This window comes from Myotis daubentonii, chromosome 3 (assembly GCF_963259705.1).
Source record: "Myotis daubentonii chromosome 3, mMyoDau2.1, whole genome shotgun sequence".
NCBI lineage: Eukaryota > Metazoa > Chordata > Mammalia > Chiroptera > Vespertilionidae > Myotis > Myotis daubentonii.
In genome coordinates, this window is record NC_081842.1 from 214598211 (window position 1) to 214617644 (window position 19434).

Sequence of the window (19434 nt, forward strand, 5' to 3'; positions counted from 1 at the left end):
TATTCCAGCCCGGCCAGTGTGGCTCAGTGGTTGAGCATTGACCTATGAACCAGGAGGTCATGGTTCAATTGCCGGTCAGGGCACATACCTGGTTGCAGGCTCGATCCCCAGTGTGGTGTGTGCAGCAGGCAGCTGATCAATGATTCTCTCTCATCATTGATGTTTCTACCTCTCTCTCCCTCTCCCTTCCTCTCTGAAATCAATAAAAATATATATTTTTAAAAACAAAACTATATTCCAGAATAGCCAGAGTCAATGTGGGCAACTTCTTCTTCAAAGAAAAATGCCAGCTAATAAATGCAAAAGAAATGACAGAATTAGAATTTTCCAACCTTACTGATATAAAGGCTCTCTGCAACAATCATCACTAGCTGCTAAAAAGCCTTAGATGAAAGTTTGGTTGATGTGGGAACATTACAGTGTATGGATTAGGCGACAACATCTGAATCAAACTGAACATTACTAAAAGTGGGACACCTAGGTGGGTTTATGCTCCATGTGCTACAACAGGAAACCCAGCAAAACCTATTAAGTACTTTTATCCCAAACCCTTAAAAAACTGAATAGAATCAAGCTTCAGATCTAACTACCAGTTTGCAGAACATAAAGGAAGCAAAGAAGTAATTTAAATGACACCTAAAAGATACAATCAGCCAAACCCAAAATATGGAAAAAAATCTACAGGTCAACTCACCCACTTTCTTCAAATAAATGGGAGAGGGGGAATAATTAAAGAGTTGTCAACCAAATGCAGTGATTTTTTTAATCAAGAAAATCTGTAAAAAGGTATTTTTTATATAATCATAGAAGTCTAAACATAGACTGGGTATCAGATGATATTAAGGAATTGCAAATAAACAAAGGCTGAAACCTCCTTGCTGGGTTTTAGATATAAAGTACATATTCATTTGCAACTAGGAAGCAAAACACTAAGATATGTAATATTCTAATGTCCCCATACATATACTTCTCAAAACACTGACTCCTCTACCTAGCTTTCCTGCCAGCATTTCATTCTATATAACACAACCAAAGTCAAAGTATCCCTCCACCTCCCCGGAACAACACAGGCTCTTCCATTCCTTTTCTATTCCTTTTACTATTCTCACCATCCCCCTGTTCACACACAGGTCATACAGCTGTTTCCGCTATCCATCTAATCAACTGCCAAATCACCTATTCCTTTTTTTTAAAAAAATATGGAACGCTTCACGAATTTGCGTGTCATCCTTACGCAGGGGCCATGCTAATCTTCTCTGTATCGTTCCAATTTTAGTATATGTGCTGCCGAAGCGAGCACCAAATCACCTATTTCTACCACCACTTTCCTTGTAGGACTTCAATACTTCTCACCCAAAACTGTTAACTTTCTTAACCACTTTCTTTCTTACTCCTACCCAAGCGTACTACATAATACTGCCATTTTCATTGACTCCATCCATACTACACAATATTGCTAGACTCATCTTCCTGAAGTACAAGTCTGTTCATATAACTGTCCACTTAAAGATCCTCAAAGCTTCTCTACTGTCGACCAAGCAATGATGGAACTGCCCGCAGTGGCATTCGATGTGTTCTGCAACATAAACCACCTATTTTTCCTAGCCCACAAAACACTGCCTTACATCCACATTCCTTAACAACCTCCCACCAGAGGGCTTCCTAAAAGTATCTCATGTTTTTGTGTCCCTATGCCTTTGTTCCAACATTCCCTCTACCCACTTGGTGCTTCCTCCCCTCCAGTACTTCTCAAAATCCAATGTATTTTTCTGGGACCTTCTCATATGCTACATCTCTAAAGCCCTCATAGATTCTCCCCACTCCTCAAACCAAAGACAAATGCTTCTCCATTTAATATTGCTCAATTCATTGATCCTGCCCAGGGCAGAATAAGTTACTTTTCTTATCTCTTTTTTTTTTTTAAATATATTTTATTGATTTTTCACAGAGAAGAAGGGAGAGAGATAGAGAGTTAGAAACATCGATGAGAGAGAAACATCGATCAGCCGCCTCCTGCACACTCCCACTGGGGATGTGCCCGCAACCCAGGCACATGCCCTTGACCGGAACCGAACCTGGGACCTTTCAGTCCGCAGGCCGACGCTCTATCCACTGAGCCAAACCGGTTTCGGCTTTTCTTATCTCTTCTGTAGATTTTAAGTTCCTTAAGGACAAGAATAGAATCTTAGTCATGCTTCTAATCCCCCTTATCACAGGGTCTTGAATATACAGTATAGAGGTTAAAATATTTTAGTTGAATTCCTAGTTACTATGTGTCAACAGAGTGATGGAATAAAAAAAGTTGTTCCAAAACACAGACAGGAAAAGGGATAAACTTAATTTCAAATTTCTTCCTAATTAAAAAAGTTATAACAGTCATTTTTTTTGAAAGTGATGTACATTTTAAAATTACCTTTCCCTAACCAACCTGAACCTAGATATTTTTTCTGCTTTAACTGTCCTGTAATAATACTGCAACCATCTCCACAGTGAGTTAAAACTCTATATAGTAATAAGAAACTACAGTTAAGTGGACAATTGAAAGTGTTACTCTGTTACCATTATAAACAGTATCTCTTTTAACAGAGATGTCCATCAAAATATTAAAGCTTCAAAACTCCCTGATCCTTTTTTAAAAATGGCCAATTATATAAATCTGAAATCAAGTTTAAATTCCAATGACAAACAATAATTACAGACTATTTTAAAGAAGTTATAGAAAAATAAAAAATAGCCTAAAAATACTTTTTCCAAATTTTGAAAAGCCAAAAGAAGAAAGACAGGTAGGAAAGGCAGCCATACATACTCTGAATCACTTACACAGCCTCAGTTCTAGACTGTTCCTCTGACACTTTTCCTTCCTTATGACATACAATTAGAAGCCTTAGGAAAGTGGAATGGAGCAAAAATTCCAGGAGCATCCACTAACAATAAAGGAATAAACACTTAATAAAAATAAAAACGTTTAGGACTAATTCATTTTAATTTTTCTAAATATTTGCCCAATTGCTTAATTTTGATCTTGTGCAATTCTCACTTGTTTTCAGAGGTACCCTGGATTATTAGGAACCAAAGAGGAAGACTAATTCTCAAACTGACCTTTCAGCAAAGTGAACAAGAACAAAATAATGCTAGCCATTTATTTGCAAGCCAAAAGCGTCTATAGACACAAGCGGCAGACTTTTTTTTAATTAAATTCAAAATATCATGGCAGTTAACTGGCTAGTTTTAGTTGGTTTGTTTTTGTAATATCCCTTTTCTATAGAAAACAGCCAGGATTATATTCCTAAAACAGAGGTCCGTTCATGTTCAATTGGTTTCCACAGCCTCAGAACATAAACTAAAAATGTAAGGGCCTCCACAATTCAACCTCCTTTCCCAGTCTCAGTTTTCACTGCCCAACTTTAGCTTCTTCTCCACCACGCACCCCCTTACTACACCAAACATTCAATTCGTGGAAATCCAATCTCCCTTCTTACCTATTATAAATCCATAACTTTTGAGGACAAAGTCAAATGTCACCATGAATCAGGAAGCATTAATTTGTGCATTCCTTAATGTCCCCCTTTGAGCCAAAAGTTCTTTTCTCTTTGCTCCCAAAAAACACTGTGCTGATACCTCATTTTTCTATTTATTTCATTTTGCCCTATGATACAGTCAGTAGTTCACTTAACTCTCCTACACTTATACTTTATTCAGTGCATTTTTCACAAGTGAAAATAGAATTTAACCAAAAAAGTCTTTTACTAGTAAAATTAATATTCGTACAATTTGCTACACAAGCAAGCTTATTTAAAAGACTACAGGCCAAGCGCACGATTAAATCACGCACGTGTAGGGTTCCCTAGGCCTAGCCTGCCATCAGGGCCATGTCCGCCGCCCTGCTATGCCTTGCACGCTCCGAGGACACTGCTGGCACCCCACTGCTGGCACCCCACGACACTCCACTGACGCTGCCATTGCCCAGAGGGTAGGGTTGGGGGAGGGCCTGAGAGGTGCTCCATGCACCTCCTGGTGACTGGTCATTTGGTCTTTCCGGCGTTACAGCCACTGGCCTTTTATAATATAGATCATCTTTTCCACTGAATTACATTTCAAAGAATGTATTATAACTTAAAGAATGGGTACCCAAAAGTATCGGTTGATAGTGAGTCCATTTTGAGATGCTATGAATATTTCCTTGTTGTAAGTTTTGCATCTCTCCGTCTAATATTTTCCATGAAGACCAAGCATGTTTTAGGACACAATAATACTGAGTCACTGACCAAGGCTATACTGATAAAATGGCCCATTTCAAAATGTAAAAATCTATTTTTGTATACGAATTACCTGTCTATTCTTAGTTTCTGACTCTATAGACAAAAATCAGCCATGAGCCCAGCTGTGAAAGCTTAGATCACGTTAGAAAAGCTTCTTTCTGCATTCCAGCCCAATGCCAAGAATCAGACTGCACAGGAAGAGTCACCTGCAGACTGGATTTTCAGTCTCAAATGGGGCTACAATTAAGAAGTCAAGGATCCTCCTTTGCACTGATAACATGATTTTAATCTCAGAAACCAAAAGGTGCTCAAGGAAACAATAGCTCCTATGGCTTAAACAAACTATTCTAAATGAGAGAGATTTTTGTCCTTTTCTCTTAAAAGTTGGGATAGTTAGTTCATTCTAGTCTCTGAAGCTACATCCTATCATTTTATTCTGGCAGATCCACGGGGAACTCTGCTAGTCAAACCCCAACAGAGAAGTTCTCTATTGTCAAAGTGGATGACAACATCTACTCCAGGCTAAAATGAGCTAAAATTTGACATGAGTCAAGAATTCTTGTGAAATCTGCCCCTGACTACACCTATCTATCTGGGCAAGAATGCAGGTCAAACTTTTCTCTATGTCAACAATGTGTCGATCTTGCCACAGGATAAACCGGTACCCATAGGTTAATAGGTTTGTTTTTGTTTAGGTGACAACATAGAATACAAGTACTCCAGGCTCTCACCAGGGCTAAATAATGAGATTCTGCCGGGATTTATCTTTATAGAAAGTTATACACCTGAACCACATTAGTCATATCTCTTTCACAGAAAAGACTTTAGTTATATTTTAATGCTGTATTCTCAGTTTGGAAAGTGAGTGGGTTACTTTTTTTACAAAGGTCTTTGAAGAACATTTCTTCCTTTTACTTAATAACCTGTTGGAAACACTTAGTATGTACATGTTTGTATCCACATGTTTGTATAGATAACTATAACACTTTTCTTTTAGAAAGTCTTTAGAACTTATTATCAGAAAAAAAGTTTTTCTTGACAAACCATTAGCCTTCTTTTACCAAAATGAAAATTGTATAATTTATCTGTCCCTTTTACCTTGAATTCCAAAAGTTTCACAACTAAATTACAATAACCATGTTATACAAATTGCTGCAATTGGTATATATTTACTTTTTCCTCCTGTTACATAGATTTTTGTTTCTTATCCATATTTTAACAGCCTCATTTGTATATATGCTATTTGTGGTAAGCTGCTCAAATCCTTTTTAGATGCAGTAAGTGGTATAATTTATAAATAAAGAGAACTTTCCTGTAATAGCCTAGTCTGCTATATAACATTAGAAATATGGTATGTACTCAAAATTCTGGTTCCTAAAAACAAATAAAGTAAGCCTTTAATACAAATAAAGTTATACAAAAATTTGTGTTGAAAGAATTTGATAGCCATGTGAGTGGCCAGAACAGCAGGAAGCCCAAGAGATGAAACCAGCCCCACCAAAACACCGCGGACAAAATTCAACAGGAGTGAAATGAGCAATGCTTTCAATCCTGCAAAGGTGTGAAGGGTGCCCCCTGTTCTCAGCAATAAAGACCTGGAAACCTGAGCAGAAGCAGCCTCAATGAAGTGGAGCTAGTCTGTGGTGGTCTTGGGAGTAATTAGGAGGCAAAGAAGTAGAAATGCAAGTATCCTTGCAGCTTCTAGAAAAGGGGTGGGCAAACTTTTTGACTCGAGGGCCACAATGGGTTCTTAAACTGGACCAGAGGGCCGGAACAAAAGCATGGATGGAGTGTTTGTGTGAACTAATATAAATTCAAAGTAAACATCATTACATAAAAGGGTACGGTCTTTTTTTTCAATAGTTTTATTCATTTTAAACAGCCGGATCCGGCCGCAGGCCGAAGTTTGCCCACAGCTGTTCTAGAACCTGGTTGTGGGAGGCAGGAGAGAGGAAATTAGGAGCATATAGAAACAAAGGAGGGATTTCTCTCTCTCCACATTCCCCTCCCCCTTTTCTTTTTCCTCCACATGCCTTTTTAAATTAAGAAAGACATGAATGTTTCTATACTTTATTTATTAGGTACCTACAACGTGCCAGGCAGTTCCAGCAGCCTGGGATAAATCAATGAACAACACAGATACACATCCTTGCTATGGAGGAGCTTACATTCTAGCAGGAGGTGAGAGGGCATTAATGAATTATGCCCAGCCAGTATTGCCTAGTGGTTGAGCATTGACCCAGGCACAGAGAGATCACCAGTTGGATTCCCGTCAGGCACAAGCCCAGGTTGTGGACTCAGTCCCCATTAGGGGTCATGCAGGAGGCATGATGTTTCTATCTCTCTCTCCTTCTCCCTTCTTCTCTCTCTAAAATCAATAAAAAATGTATTTTTTAAAATAATAAGTTATAGAGAATGTTAGTGATAATAAGCATTATAAGGGAGGTCAAGTACAACAAAGTCAGGGAGGTCTGGAGGGTAGTGGGGAGGAGTGCTGTGCAGGTGCATAAATGAGGTCAGGGTAGGTCTGAAGAGGTGGTGAGACTTGAAGGAAGTGAAGGACTCGGCCAACCAGATTTCAGGGAAGAGTGTTCCAAGCAAAAGAAAAAGAGCAACGGCCATAAGGTGGGAATGTACCTGCTGTATTCAAGGAACTGTGGGGACCGCCTGCCAGGGGGAAAGAGGAGTAACCAATACCTAAGTTCCTAAAATTAGAAGACAGTGATATCCAGGATACAGGCCAAGGGATTAGCTGGAGTCAAGGAGGGTAAGAAAAAAGGCAGAGAAGTTTGTAAGCAGAGGGAGAGGAAGCTGAGGGAGTTCATGTCTTTTTTTTTCCCTATGAGGTGGCAGGTAAGGTTTTATGTGAGCATGGAGCAGTGGGGAGGCCTGAGTAAAGTGATCAAAATTTTAGAAAAGCCACCATGGAGAACCGGGAGAGGACTGAGCAGAACTGCTTGAAAAGATCCAAAGGGAGACCTAAGACTACACACATTAATCGTGGTACTAATCCCAGTACAATGTGAAGTTTCTCCATGACACAGAGTAAAAACAGAGGGTTTGGATGGTGGAAATGATGCCAGGCTGGCATCTGCATAGTGGGTCTTGCAGAATAATAAAGAATAATTATAAACTGCATAGCAAGAAAATAGCTGAAGCAATGAACCCCAGAAGTCACAGTATAGGAAAGGAAGACAAGGGAGTAAAATCTAGAAGAGGCTGATGGTCCAGGAGACTTGAGTTGGGAGAACACACAGAAAGAGATTGCGAAAGTGAGAGCTATAAATGATCCGAGTTTAAGATCTGACGGCAAATTTGATATCTTTAGGAGATCTGAGGGTGACAATGTGTTAGAAGATGTGGCCACAATTCTGAGCTACTGGAACAGAATGAAACCAGCATTTGCTTGAGCTGAAGTCAAGGAATTTTAAGGTTAAGGGTAGTTAGTTACAAAGTAAGCTCAGCCTGGTGGTTACTTACTACTTCTAGTGACCTGAGGAAGTCACTTAACCTCTGTCTGTTTCAGTTTATTCATCAATAAAATGGGGATAATAGTATCTATCTCATATGGTTGTTGTAAGGATAAAATTAGTGAACAAGTGCAAAGTGCTTTAGAAAAGAGCCTGGCATATAGAAAGCGCCTGATATGATCATTATTGTTGCTGAGATGATGTCAGAAATTCAGATGGGCCCTAGCCGGTTTGGCTCAGTGGATAGAGCATTAGCCTGTGAACTGAAGGGTCCCAGGTTTGAGTCCGGTCGAGGGCACATACCCGGGTTGTGGGCTCAGTCCCCAGTAGGGACATGCGGGAGGCAGCCAATCAATGATTCTTTCTCATCATTGATGTTTCTCTCTCTCCCTCTCCCTTCCTCTCTGAAATCAATAAAAATATATTTTTTAAAAAAAGAAAGAAATTCAGATGGTCAAGAGAACTACGTTAAGTATCAAAGTTATCAAATACAGCAATGGTCGAGGATGGCGTTGTTAAATGATATGCTTTGGTGTAAACAATGTGATATTATTTAAAATATTTTTAAAACCCCTTATTTACATATGACAAAACATATTCACAAAAGCCATAAAAGTACCACTTGAGTCTTAGGTAAAAGTATTTTATGAGAGAAAGGCTCTGACTAAAAACCATGGAAACCACCATGGCATGGACAGCAGCAGCACACTCAATTGTATCATAACAGAAAAGAGGTGGAATTACCTTACCTTACCATATCTTTTCAAATGGTAAAATGTAAGTTCCTTGAAGGTAAAGAATTAAATCTCTTCATGCAATTAATTAGCAATGAATGTCATAAAAGTGACCATAAATGAATCACTGGACCATTAACCAAAAAGTCAGAGGTACACAATACCTTTTTCAGGTTTTCCTATCTTAGTCACATCTGTTTCATTTATCTCCTATACTAATGAGCGGCAAAGGGAAAGTTCCAAATGTATTTCTATTTATTCACACCTTTTTGGGGACTCTAGAAATTCACCAGTATCTGTTCCAATAAGGCCATTTTTCAAAGAGAACTACATGAAGCAGACATGCTATACCTTGCACTTCGGAGCCTGGTGAAACTATATCCTATCAGTTTACAAGACCAAAGGGATATGCTTATGCCTGGAAAAGACCTGCTGTGATTAGCAGCCTGGCAAGGGGCTTCCAAAAAGAAGGCAGGGGCCCACTGGTGTCCTTGACTTTGTACCCCGGACAAGACCATAGCAGGGAAGTGGCTAGAAAGCATTGGCTGTGGAGACAGATACTCTATTGGCACTCTTCTTGGGAGTTTATTCCCTGCACAAACTCAAAGAGGGAAAGAGGAAAGACAGTAAAAAGAAAAACTGCATTCATATCTGGTCTTGAAAAGCAAAAACAGTCTGTTCTAAGCCTCAGAAGCTGTGCTTCGTGGGACAAATTTTGGAAAAACATTCGTCAGGGCAGAGCGGCACAGACTCATAAAATCTTGCCTCCAATCAGATCCACAATCAGGTCTGATTTTACCAAATGCTGAAATTATATTAAATCACAATTTTTTCAGGCATTTTTTTTTTTACTAATAAAGTCACTGTAAAAATTTAAAACATGTATTTCTTAATTGGGGCATGAAATTTTAAAACATTCTGTACTTCTCTCATATTAATGTAATGCAAAAAACCCCACTAGTTTCTGTTGAAGCCGCTTTTGATTCAACCAAGTTTTAAAAGGAAATCTTAAAAGACAGTGTTATGCTCTGGTTTCTCTTCAGACCACATAAATCTTTCGCCTTTTAAAAGACAGTGTTATGACTTTTCTTAGAAAACCTTATCCAAAAATTTTTAATTTTTCAACATAAGTTATAGGAACTCATTAAGAAATGGAGTGTGAATGAAAGCAAAGGACACAAAGGAGGTGGGCATGGCACTCTCCAGGGCCTGTCCACATCCAGGAGGTGGGAAAAGCCATCGATTGCAGGTTCATGCTGAACCGTGGTAGTGATCACTTCCAGATCTGCTCTCCGATGCCAACGTGCGTGCATATCCCATCCTCAAACAGTGCGTTAGCCACCCCTCTGGTCTCCTAACCCAGCAGCCACACCACGTTCATGAGAAAGCATCACCGCGCTTCTTAAAGAACTCAAGCTGGGATTTTATTATGACTCAGCTACGCTGACAAAACGCCAGCCTTGAATCAGGGAAGCATCCACCCTGATAAGACCACTTCGTAGGAGCTATTCCAACCCAACCACCAGACCTTCCCGAGGCTCAGACCGCCCCGTCTGTGACACAAAGCAACGCGTTCAATGTCAGGAGAACAGCTGCCTGGAACAGCGAGCAAGGGATCTGTCGACGCTCTAATTTCAGCTCCTCCAGATTCCACAGAGATGACCACCTGCGTCCTGGGGAGGGCGGCCGCAGGCCTCTCCCGCGGTCAGCACATCCCGGCCACCTTACCCCCTGCACCGGGAGCTGCCGCGAGCACCGACCCCTCTCGGGCACGGCCCCGCGGCCTCCGTCCCGGTGTGCGGGCCTCCATCATCCTCCCCTCGGCTACGGACACCTAAAGGCATCGCCGAGCGAGCCTCCGCCTCCACCGCCTGGGCCGTAGCAGATGGAGATGGAAGAAACTCGGTATTGCAACCCCCACGAGAATGGAGCCTTGGCAGCTCAGCGAGCGACCCACCGAGGAGAGCGAGCGGTTCTGGAGTCCGATTCTGGCTGGAGGGCCCGGGCTGCTCGGCGCTGCCCGAACAATGACGAGCCGCCGGCGCGGCCGCCCCACCCCCACGGCGTGGCTCCTGGCAAAGGCTCCCGCGCAGAGAGGGGCCAGGGCTGTCAGTCGGTGCCTTCAGCGACGGGACTGGGCTCTGCCAGGATCTGTCAGCTCATCCTCCCAACATGGCTGCCCGAGTCATCCCGGCTGCGGGCGCCGACCACACCGCCCGCCGCGCTGGCCGGCCGCCAGCGAGCCCCCTCCCGCCCGCTCCCCTCTCCGGTGCGGGCGCCATCGGCGTCCCCGCCACCCGAGGCCCTTCCCTGCCCCCGTCTGACATACAGGCACAGCCACCGCCCCCGCCGGGGCCCCGATGCCAACCATGACGGGGGAGCGGGGACGGGGCCATCGGAAAGGGGGGCTTCGGAACGGAGCGGCGCCGTCTCCACGGGCCTGCAAGGCGCGCAGAGCGGCGGGAGCGGACGGACAGCCGCGGGCCTGCTGAGCGCCGGGCACAGCCGGAGCCGGGCAGCCCCGGGGAAACGGAGGGCTGGTGCGGGGCGCTGCGGGGGCCAGCAGGCCGCTGCACCCAAGCCCGGGCTCGCCGCCGGCCCAAAGGGCCCCCCACTCCCCGAGGGCGATGCTCCCCACCCCACTCGGTGCCTCGGTGGGGAAGCGCCCTCAGTGCCCGCCGCTCCCGCCCCGCCCGGCGCTTCCTCCGCTCCGATGCCGCCCGGACCCCGGCCCGTCGCCTCCCCCCCCCCCCCCCGCTGCCCCCCGAGACGGGCCCTCCCAGCCCGGCGGCAGCAGCGCCCACCGTCCGTCTTACCTCAGCCGCGCTGCGGACCGATGGGCGGGCGGGCGGGCCGGGTCAGCAGCCGCCGCGGCGCGCGGGGGTGCAGGGGGCCGAGCACGGACGCTCCTCAGCGCGAGCAGCGGCCGCCGCGAGCCGCAGGGCACCTCCTCTCAGCCCCATCACGCAGCGGCCCGGTCCCGCAACGAGGGCCACGGAGGGCGGGCGAGCGGGGGGCCGGGGCGCAACGACAGGCCGGCGGCGGCGGCTGCGGAGCAGCTCGGACTGGCGCGGGCGCCTGCGAGGACCGCCGCCGTCTGAGTGCCCCGCGTCAGTCCTCGCGAAGCTCCGCCCGCAGCCGCCGCCTGCGCGGGACACCGCCCCGAGCCCGGCCGCCGCGCGTCACCTCGGCCCGCCCTGCGCACGCGACTGGCGTGGACAGCGGCCAATCAGAGAGCAGAACTCGAGGGGGCCGGCCAATCGCAGGGAGAGCTGAAGGGGGGGCTGGTGAGAGCTGCAGAGACGCCGGGGCGCCCCCTGGTGGCCTAGAAGCCCGCTCGGGTGCGGAGGCGCGGGGTGGGCGAAGCCGGCGCGCAGAGTCCCCTCCCCGGTGACCCCAGAAGGGCGTTAGTCGGCGGCAGCCGCGCCTGACCGACCGGATGATCCGCCTTGTAAGGGGACAAAGCTTGGCGAAGCGGGGCGGGGCAGGTGGGGTGCGGCGGGAGGCGGACGCCTGCGGAGCAGCTGAGATGAATGTGGGAGGCGGTCGAGCGTGCAATCGCTGTCAGTTTGGGAAACGTCTCTCACCGCGAAGCCGCCCAACGCGGGGCCGTCGGAACGGAAACACGCACGGGGTTGGTTGAGTGTATTCTCCCGCAGAAAGCTTCCCAGCCTGTTCCTACCGAGCCCGATCACACCTCCCACACGCCACCTCGGGAAGAAAGGCGGAATGAGTAATGGAAAACCATGACTTAGTGGGCATTCAACTTGTCTCCGGGGGAGACAGTGGGCTGTAAGGGCCGAGAAGAAAGGAGCAGAATGCTTTGTATGGCCCCTGAGTGAATGGCCGAGCTCCACCCTGGGAGCTGCCCTTGAAGGAGGATTGTTGGAATTCAGAAAGCGGGAGAACACGAGAGCTCCAGGAGCGATGTTTAAAAATCAGATTTAGATGCAGCTCAAAAGGAAAAGCCCGCAACGGTTCATGAGCGGTCCAATCCAGTGCTTAATAAATTACAATATTCAACGGTAATGTGTGCAAGGATCATGCCCAGCACCATTATTTTATAAGGTTGTGAGATGCTTGTTTATTTACTAGCCGCAGCTGAAAATAAAATTGGAATCCCTCCCCTGGCCCCCTCCTCCCCCAACTCAATACAGTATTGGGTGTGAAAAAGCCTTACTTGTAAGCATAGATCAGCAATTTTCAACCGGTGTGCTGCAAGCATTTTAAAAACATGCAGTACCTGACTGTTTAGTCAGGGGCACTGACCTCTTTTCCTTTAGATTGTCAAATAAAATAATGACAACAGCCAACATAACAATAGCCAACTAGTGTGAATGAATCAAAAATTATACCTATTTTTTGTCAGATCAGCAAAGAAATATATTTGTTTGTGTGTCGCAGAATGTTAGTAAGTAGTTTATGTCTGCCATGAGATGAAAAAGGTTGGAAATTGCTGGCATAGAAACTAAAACATCAAAAATAATTTTCTACGCTAATGATTTTGGAAAATCGCCATTCAGACTTGAAGTTCTCATCCAGTCAATATTTATTGAACATTTATCATTTTATTTAGACTTGAAATTCCATCTATGCAGATTTGACATAGCTTATGCTGCAGAATACAAACAATAAAACTGTACAGCATTAAAATAGGAGCAATTTATATATATAAAAGGCTAAGCGACCATCCGACCGTCCAACTGGCCAGTAGGTATGATGCACACTGACCACCAGGGGGCAGATGCTCAACGCAGGAGCTGCTGAGCTGCAGTGACTTGGCAGCGGCGGTTCTTGGGTGACGCACCCCGGAACCAGAGAGGAGGGAGCCCGATTCCTCGCGGGGCTGCACAGTTCCACCTTCAGCCGTGGGTTACGTTGTTGCGGGGGCACTGTCGGCCCGAATCTGGTTTATTGCACACTTGCATTTGCATTCCACACCCTGTACAACAGCAACTTTGCAGAGTGCTCCCTCCCACTCCAGGGCCCCTCCAGGGATTTTAGAGAGCTGGTTTCAGCCCAATCCCTGCAGGCCAGGCCGAGGAACCCCACCTGCTAGAGGGAACCCACTCACTCTGCAGATGCCCTTCAAGCCGCGGTGCCACCCCAGGTGTGCCTGGCAGGAGAGGGACCTCGGGTGGTTGGTTCCAGGGTGTGTCCAGCCCATCTCACCCAGTCCGGCCCCACTGGCCATCTTCAAATTAATTTCCTTTCAATGTACACAAATCTGTGCACCAGGCCTCTAATCCTATATAATAAAAGCCTAATGTGCAAATCAACCAAATGGCGCAACAACTGGCGGAACGACTGGTCGCTATGATGCGCACTGACCACCAGGGGGCAGATGCTCAATGCAGGAGCTGCCCCCAGCCTGCAGGCCCTAGGCCAGCCAAGGTGGGAGCGAGTGGGGGCCTCCCGATCACCCCACGGTCACCCCGCAGATCGGCCCTGATCATCGGCCAGGCCTAGGGACCCTTACCCATGCTTGGATTTCATGCACCAGGCCTCTAGTAATGTAATAAAAGACTGTATGTGGGAAGCCTGTATGAATAATAAGGGGAGTAGTCAAGCCCTGGCCAGTGTGGTTCAATTGGTTGGAATGTCATCCCATACACAGAAATGTTTCGGGTTTAATTCCTGGTCAGGGCACAAACCCAGGATGCAGGTTCAATCCCCGGTTGGGGCCCGGGAAGGAGGCAACTGTTGGATGTTTCTTTCTCACATTGATGCCTCCCCCTGCCCCCTTTCTCTCTCTAAGGCCAATAAAAATTATAATTTAAAAAAAAGAGTCAAGGGCATGTGCTACCAGTGACAACAAAACTCAGCTCTTAGCTTTCCGAAGGCCAAGACAAAAATGAAACTACAATGGGTTAATAAACAGAAGCTCATCAATTCATCAGTAGATACCAACCTTTTCCTAGCTTGAAGCTCTTTGCATAAGTACTATGATAAGCACCATGGAGAGTGACACAAACCTGCACGGTGGTTAATGTTGTCTGAGCCCTCAATGGTGCTCAAACTAAAAAGAATCTAAAATAGTGAAGGGAGTCAGCACAAGAGCACACAGAAAGGGGTCAGTATAAGCAGCTAAGGCTGTTCTAGGTTTCAAGGCCGAAACAGCCTGCTCCACATAAGCCTCTTGCCACTCTGACAGATGAAGTCACATGGCAGAGCCATTACAGTTTCTCAGATTACAGATTTTGTACAAAGGCACCCCTTAAAAGACGTAAAGTCCTGGAAAATTGAATTTAGCCATGGCCTGGAGACTTATCCCTGGAATACAAGGAAAGAACCACATGAGGAGGTCTATTAATGTGATGTACGCAGCCACATTACTATAACTAATAATGTTTCCGGATACAAGATCAATATACAAAAACCCAAAGTGTTCCTTAGGAATAGCCAATTAGAAAAAGTGATTTTAAAAGATCCCATTAAAAATAGAAATAAAACTATTAAATATTTAAGGATAAATTGTCAAGAGATGAGCAAGACCAATATGGGGAAAAAATTATACAACTGTATTGGTAAAACACATTAAAGAAGACATAAATACATGGAGAGGTTTTCTTTATTTTGAGACAAAAAGAAATATTATAAATATGTCAATTCTTTTCAAGTTAATCTGTAAATTTAGTGTAAGTTCAATTAATATTTCAATACGATTGATTTTGCATGGAATTTGACAAGGGGATGGTAAAATTGAAATGATAAATCTATTCCATGTCCATTTAAAAAATTCATTTGCCCTAACCGGTTTGGCTCAGTGGATAGAACGTTGGCCTGCAGACTGAAAGGTTCCAGGTTCGATTCAGGTCAAGGGCATGTATCTTGGTTGCGGGCACATCCCCAGTTGGGGGTGTGCAGAAGGCAGCTGATCGATGTTTCTCTCTCATCAATGTTTCTAACTCTCTATCCCTCTCCCTTCCTCTCTGTAAAAAATCAATAAAATATATTTAAAAAAATAAAAATTAAAAAAATAAAAAATTCACTTGCTAGAACAAAGCCATGAATATCCATGGCTATTTTGCAAAATGAGGTGTGGAACTTGCCCATAAGTTAGCAAATTCTCTGTAACATGATACTAATTAGAACACTGTTGAATTGGCACAAGAATATACAAATCAGAAATGTAACAGAACAGAGTCCAGAACAGATCACATGCATATGGAAATGTAACATATGATAGCAATGGCATTACAAATCAGTGGGGAAGTGATAAACTATGATAAACGATAAATGAGGCTGGAATAATTGCTTAACTGGTAAAAAAAAAAAAAAAAGTGATCCTTACACCACACCATACAAAAAATAAATTTCAGGTGAACTGAAAACCTAAATCAGGAAAGCAAAGCGTTAAGTATTTTAGTAGAAAATATAAAATATTTTTATGACCTGGAGATAAAGAAAAATACCTTAAGAGGAAAAAAAACCCACTACTAACCACAAAAGACTGATGAATTTTTCTATATAGTTTTTTCACTTAATAAAAGCCCACCTCTACACTACAAAAACATGATAAAACAAAACAAACAACACGTCATAGATTGGACAAATATATTTGCAACACGTATAACCAGAAACTTATTCAGAATATATAAAGAAATCTGATCAACTTACAATAATACAAATAATATGAAAAATACAAATAATCTCATTTAAAGTGTGCAAAAGACTGTAAGTGGGTAGTTCACAGAGGGAGGTATGGAAAGATACTTAACTCACTGGGAATAAGATGCCATGAAAAGTGTAACAATACCAAGTGATGTAAGGGAGTGAAATGGTACAACTATTTTGGAAAATGTGTAAGAAAGCAGGCTAATGGAAGATGAGCATTGCCCTCTAACCCAGCAGGTCCTCCTCCAGTACACACCCCAGGGAAACGCTTACATCGGTAAGTCAGGCAATAGTACAAGAATGATCTTTCCAGCATTGTTTGCAATCAGAAATAATTGAAATGCCCATGAACAAGAGAATGGATGAGTAAATTGTGATATAGTCATATGACGGAATACTACGCAGCCATTAAAAATGGGTGACCCAGAGCTACATTTAGCAACACATCTATAGCAATCAGGGTCCAGTTAGAGCATAGAAACCATGGTAGTTATCTCCAAACACAGGAGATTTAATAGAGGAATTGTTTATCCAGATGTGGCAAAGCCCAAAGAGAAAAAAAATCGGGGGGATGATGACTCAGAGACTAGAAACTGCAGGTAGGTGCTACACCCTAACATTGGGAGGAAAAAATGAGGACGGGGTATCACTGAAGCTCAGAGACTCGAGGAGGGGCCAGGACTGGAGCTGAGGGTGTAGAGGAGAGTCTGGGGCATCAGAAAAAAGTACCAGAAGAAGGGAAAGAGCAAAAATGAAAGAAAAACTAAGACTTCACTCATCATCTCAATACCTCCTACTGGCAGAATCCAAAGGAAACCAACTGGCAAAGTAGCTTGAGAAATACAGACTATAGATAGAAAGTGGGCATGGGGCTGAGAAACAGCAGGTAAATAGCTACCACAGTAACTAACTCTGAGAAACATAAAACTGAGCAATAAAAAAAAATGAGTTGTAGAATAACACATGCAGTAGAGTAATGCCTCTTTATACATAAAGGGTGGAAACATGCAGATGGACACGGCATTGTTTAGGGTGACATTCGTGTAGAGTCAGATACAAAAACCTGCGTGGGAGCGACAGTCATTGCCTTCAGGATAGAGGTTACCCCAGGAGAGAGAAAAGAAATGAATCAGGAAGTAGGACACAGGAAACATCAACTCTACCTGTAATACTTTATTTACTGGGGGAGGGGGGGGATGACAGAAGGGTGGAAATGTTGATAGAGTTGGGTGGTGGGTACATCAGTGGGTACCATTGTTAGTCTCTTTATTTTACTACTTGTTAAAAAATATTTCAACTTTTTTTTTAATCCTCACCCACAGATATTTTTCCATTGATTTTTAGAGAAAGTGGAAGGGGGAGAGAGAGAGAGAAACATCAATGTGAGAGAGACACATTGCCTCCTGCACAAACCCCAACCAGGGCCCAGGCCAGGGAAGGAGCCTGCAACCAAGGTATGTGCCCTTGACCGGAATCGAACCCAAGACTCTTCAGTCCGCAGGCCAACGCTCTATCCACTGAGCCAAACCAGCTTAGGGCTAAATATCTCATCATTTTTAAATGATATTTGTGTGTAGGCATGCCGGCTGGGATCCGACCAGGAATAACCCTCTGCAGGCTGGGCCAGCAGCTGGATCAGAGGGGCTGGGCGGAGCATGAAGGATTGAGTGGGCGGGAGATCACCGCCAAAATCCTCCCTCTGACCTGGTTTTAAGATACACTGGCCTCAGCCTGCACTGGAAAAGGCCGCCCAGTGTTGGCCAAACAGGTGGCCTTCCTGACTCAGGGCCCATATTCATTCAAAACTGCCACCTGTCGCCACTGGCACTGACCAAAAAAAATGTAGGGAAAGCCCATTTTAATTTCCAGGAGAATTAAGTCCGCCTAAAGAGAATTTGATTTTCCAGTTCTTTTCACCACGGCCAGGTAACACGTGTACTTTAGTCCTAGGTCATGTTGCACATTTAAAAATAGGAACTGCTTATGCTTCTGGATGAGGAGGAGGCTACCATGTTGAAGCTAGAAAGGATCTGTGTGTGTTTTTTATACAAAGTCCTTGTAAATCTGAATTAATTAATGTCTATTTGATATAACTTTGTGTGCACAGGTTGTATCAAACACCGTATTAAATAACAACAATACAGAGCTTGGGACCAATCAGTAAATGCCCTGGTTTCTCAGGGAATACTTAAACAGGATGCAATTGGGCCTCACTCATTCATGTTAATATTGGGGGACACCACTTACTCTGAGGTTGCTTGGAATCAGAGAATCAAAGCTGGGAGACACTTTAGAACTGGTTACTCCGCCCTATCAGAAAAGCGATGAGCACAGCAAGCTTCTAGTTTGCTGAGAACTCGTTTTTATTTGGTGGCTGCAGCTACTCAGAATCCAGAAGGAAGGAAAAGAAAATCAGCCCAAATAGATGTTACAAAACTCATGCCTCTTACTCACTGGAAAGTTCCTCAAATCTGCATTCAATGTCTCTTGACTTACATTTCACCACTAATTCTAGCAAGCTCAATTGCCTGAATTCTTAGCTAACAAGAACAAATTGGAAATGGGGGCATTGCAAAGCTAGAAGTAAGGCTTGTTCCAACAAAGATTAAAAAATTAAAAAAAAAAATTTTAATCCTCACCCGAGGATATGCTTATTGACTGGGGATAAGGGGGAGATAGAGCGAGAGAAAGAGAGAAGAGGGAAAGAAACATCAATGTGAAAGAGAAACATCTATCAGTTACCTCCCATAGGCACCCGACAGGGGCTCAAACCTGCAACTTAGGTATGTCACATGATAGGGAATTGAGCCTGAAACCTTTTTGGTGTACAGGAGGATGCTCCAGCCAACTGAGCCAACGGGCTGGGGCCAAGGATTAAAATTTTTAAAAGCAGACATACAATTTCAAGAAACATTTGGATCCAAATGGCTTTGGGCTCTTTTTTAAAAACCAAGTTAATACATGAAGTGAATCCCGATACGGCCGGAATAGTCAAAATCAGGCTGCAGGATATAAACACAATTTTAGGAGAGTAATTCCCAAAACATGTTGAGCCAAGGGCAAAGGTGACACCTTTGAAAACACGTTTCTAGTCTTCTAAACAGCCTGGGAAAGAAAAGTCTCTGCCTGGGCCATATTTTCTAAAGCCCCTAAACCAGCGGTTCTCAACCTGTGGGTCGCAACTCCTTTGGCGGTCGAAGGACCCTTTCACAGGGGTCGCCTAAGACCATCCTGCATATCAGATATTTACATGACGATTCATAGCAGTAGCAACATGACAGTTATGAAGTAGCAGCGAAAATAATTTTATGGTTGGGTCACAACGTGAGGAACTGTATTTAAAGGGCCAGAAGG

General features: G+C 44.3%; 1 protein-coding gene, 1 long non-coding RNA gene and 1 other non-coding gene across 13 annotated transcripts in view; 1 reads left to right on the forward strand and 2 right to left on the reverse strand.

The window, feature by feature from the left end:
* The window catches only part of KIF1B (kinesin family member 1B), a 137585-nt gene extending 125976 nt beyond the window's left edge, over positions 1 to 11609 (reverse strand). For 4 of the 11 annotated variants that reach the window (XM_059691304.1, XM_059691301.1, XM_059691306.1 and 1 more), the window contains exon 1: positions 11280 to 11603. The gene's annotated coding sequence lies outside the window, so the exon portion shown is untranslated. Of the gene's footprint in view, positions 1 to 11279 lie in introns of all 11 variants that reach the window. The other 7 variants (XM_059691303.1, XM_059691305.1, XM_059691300.1 and 4 more) reach the window with 4 other exon arrangements.
* Positions 1 to 19434, forward strand: part of LOC132231709 (uncharacterized) — a 319045-nt gene that overhangs the window by 130714 nt on the left and 168897 nt on the right. The window lies entirely within an intron of this gene.
* LOC132232001 (U6 spliceosomal RNA) lies at positions 1194 to 1300 on the reverse strand. Its single transcript, XR_009452165.1, has one exon. It is a non-coding gene; the product is annotated as a U6 spliceosomal RNA (small nuclear RNA).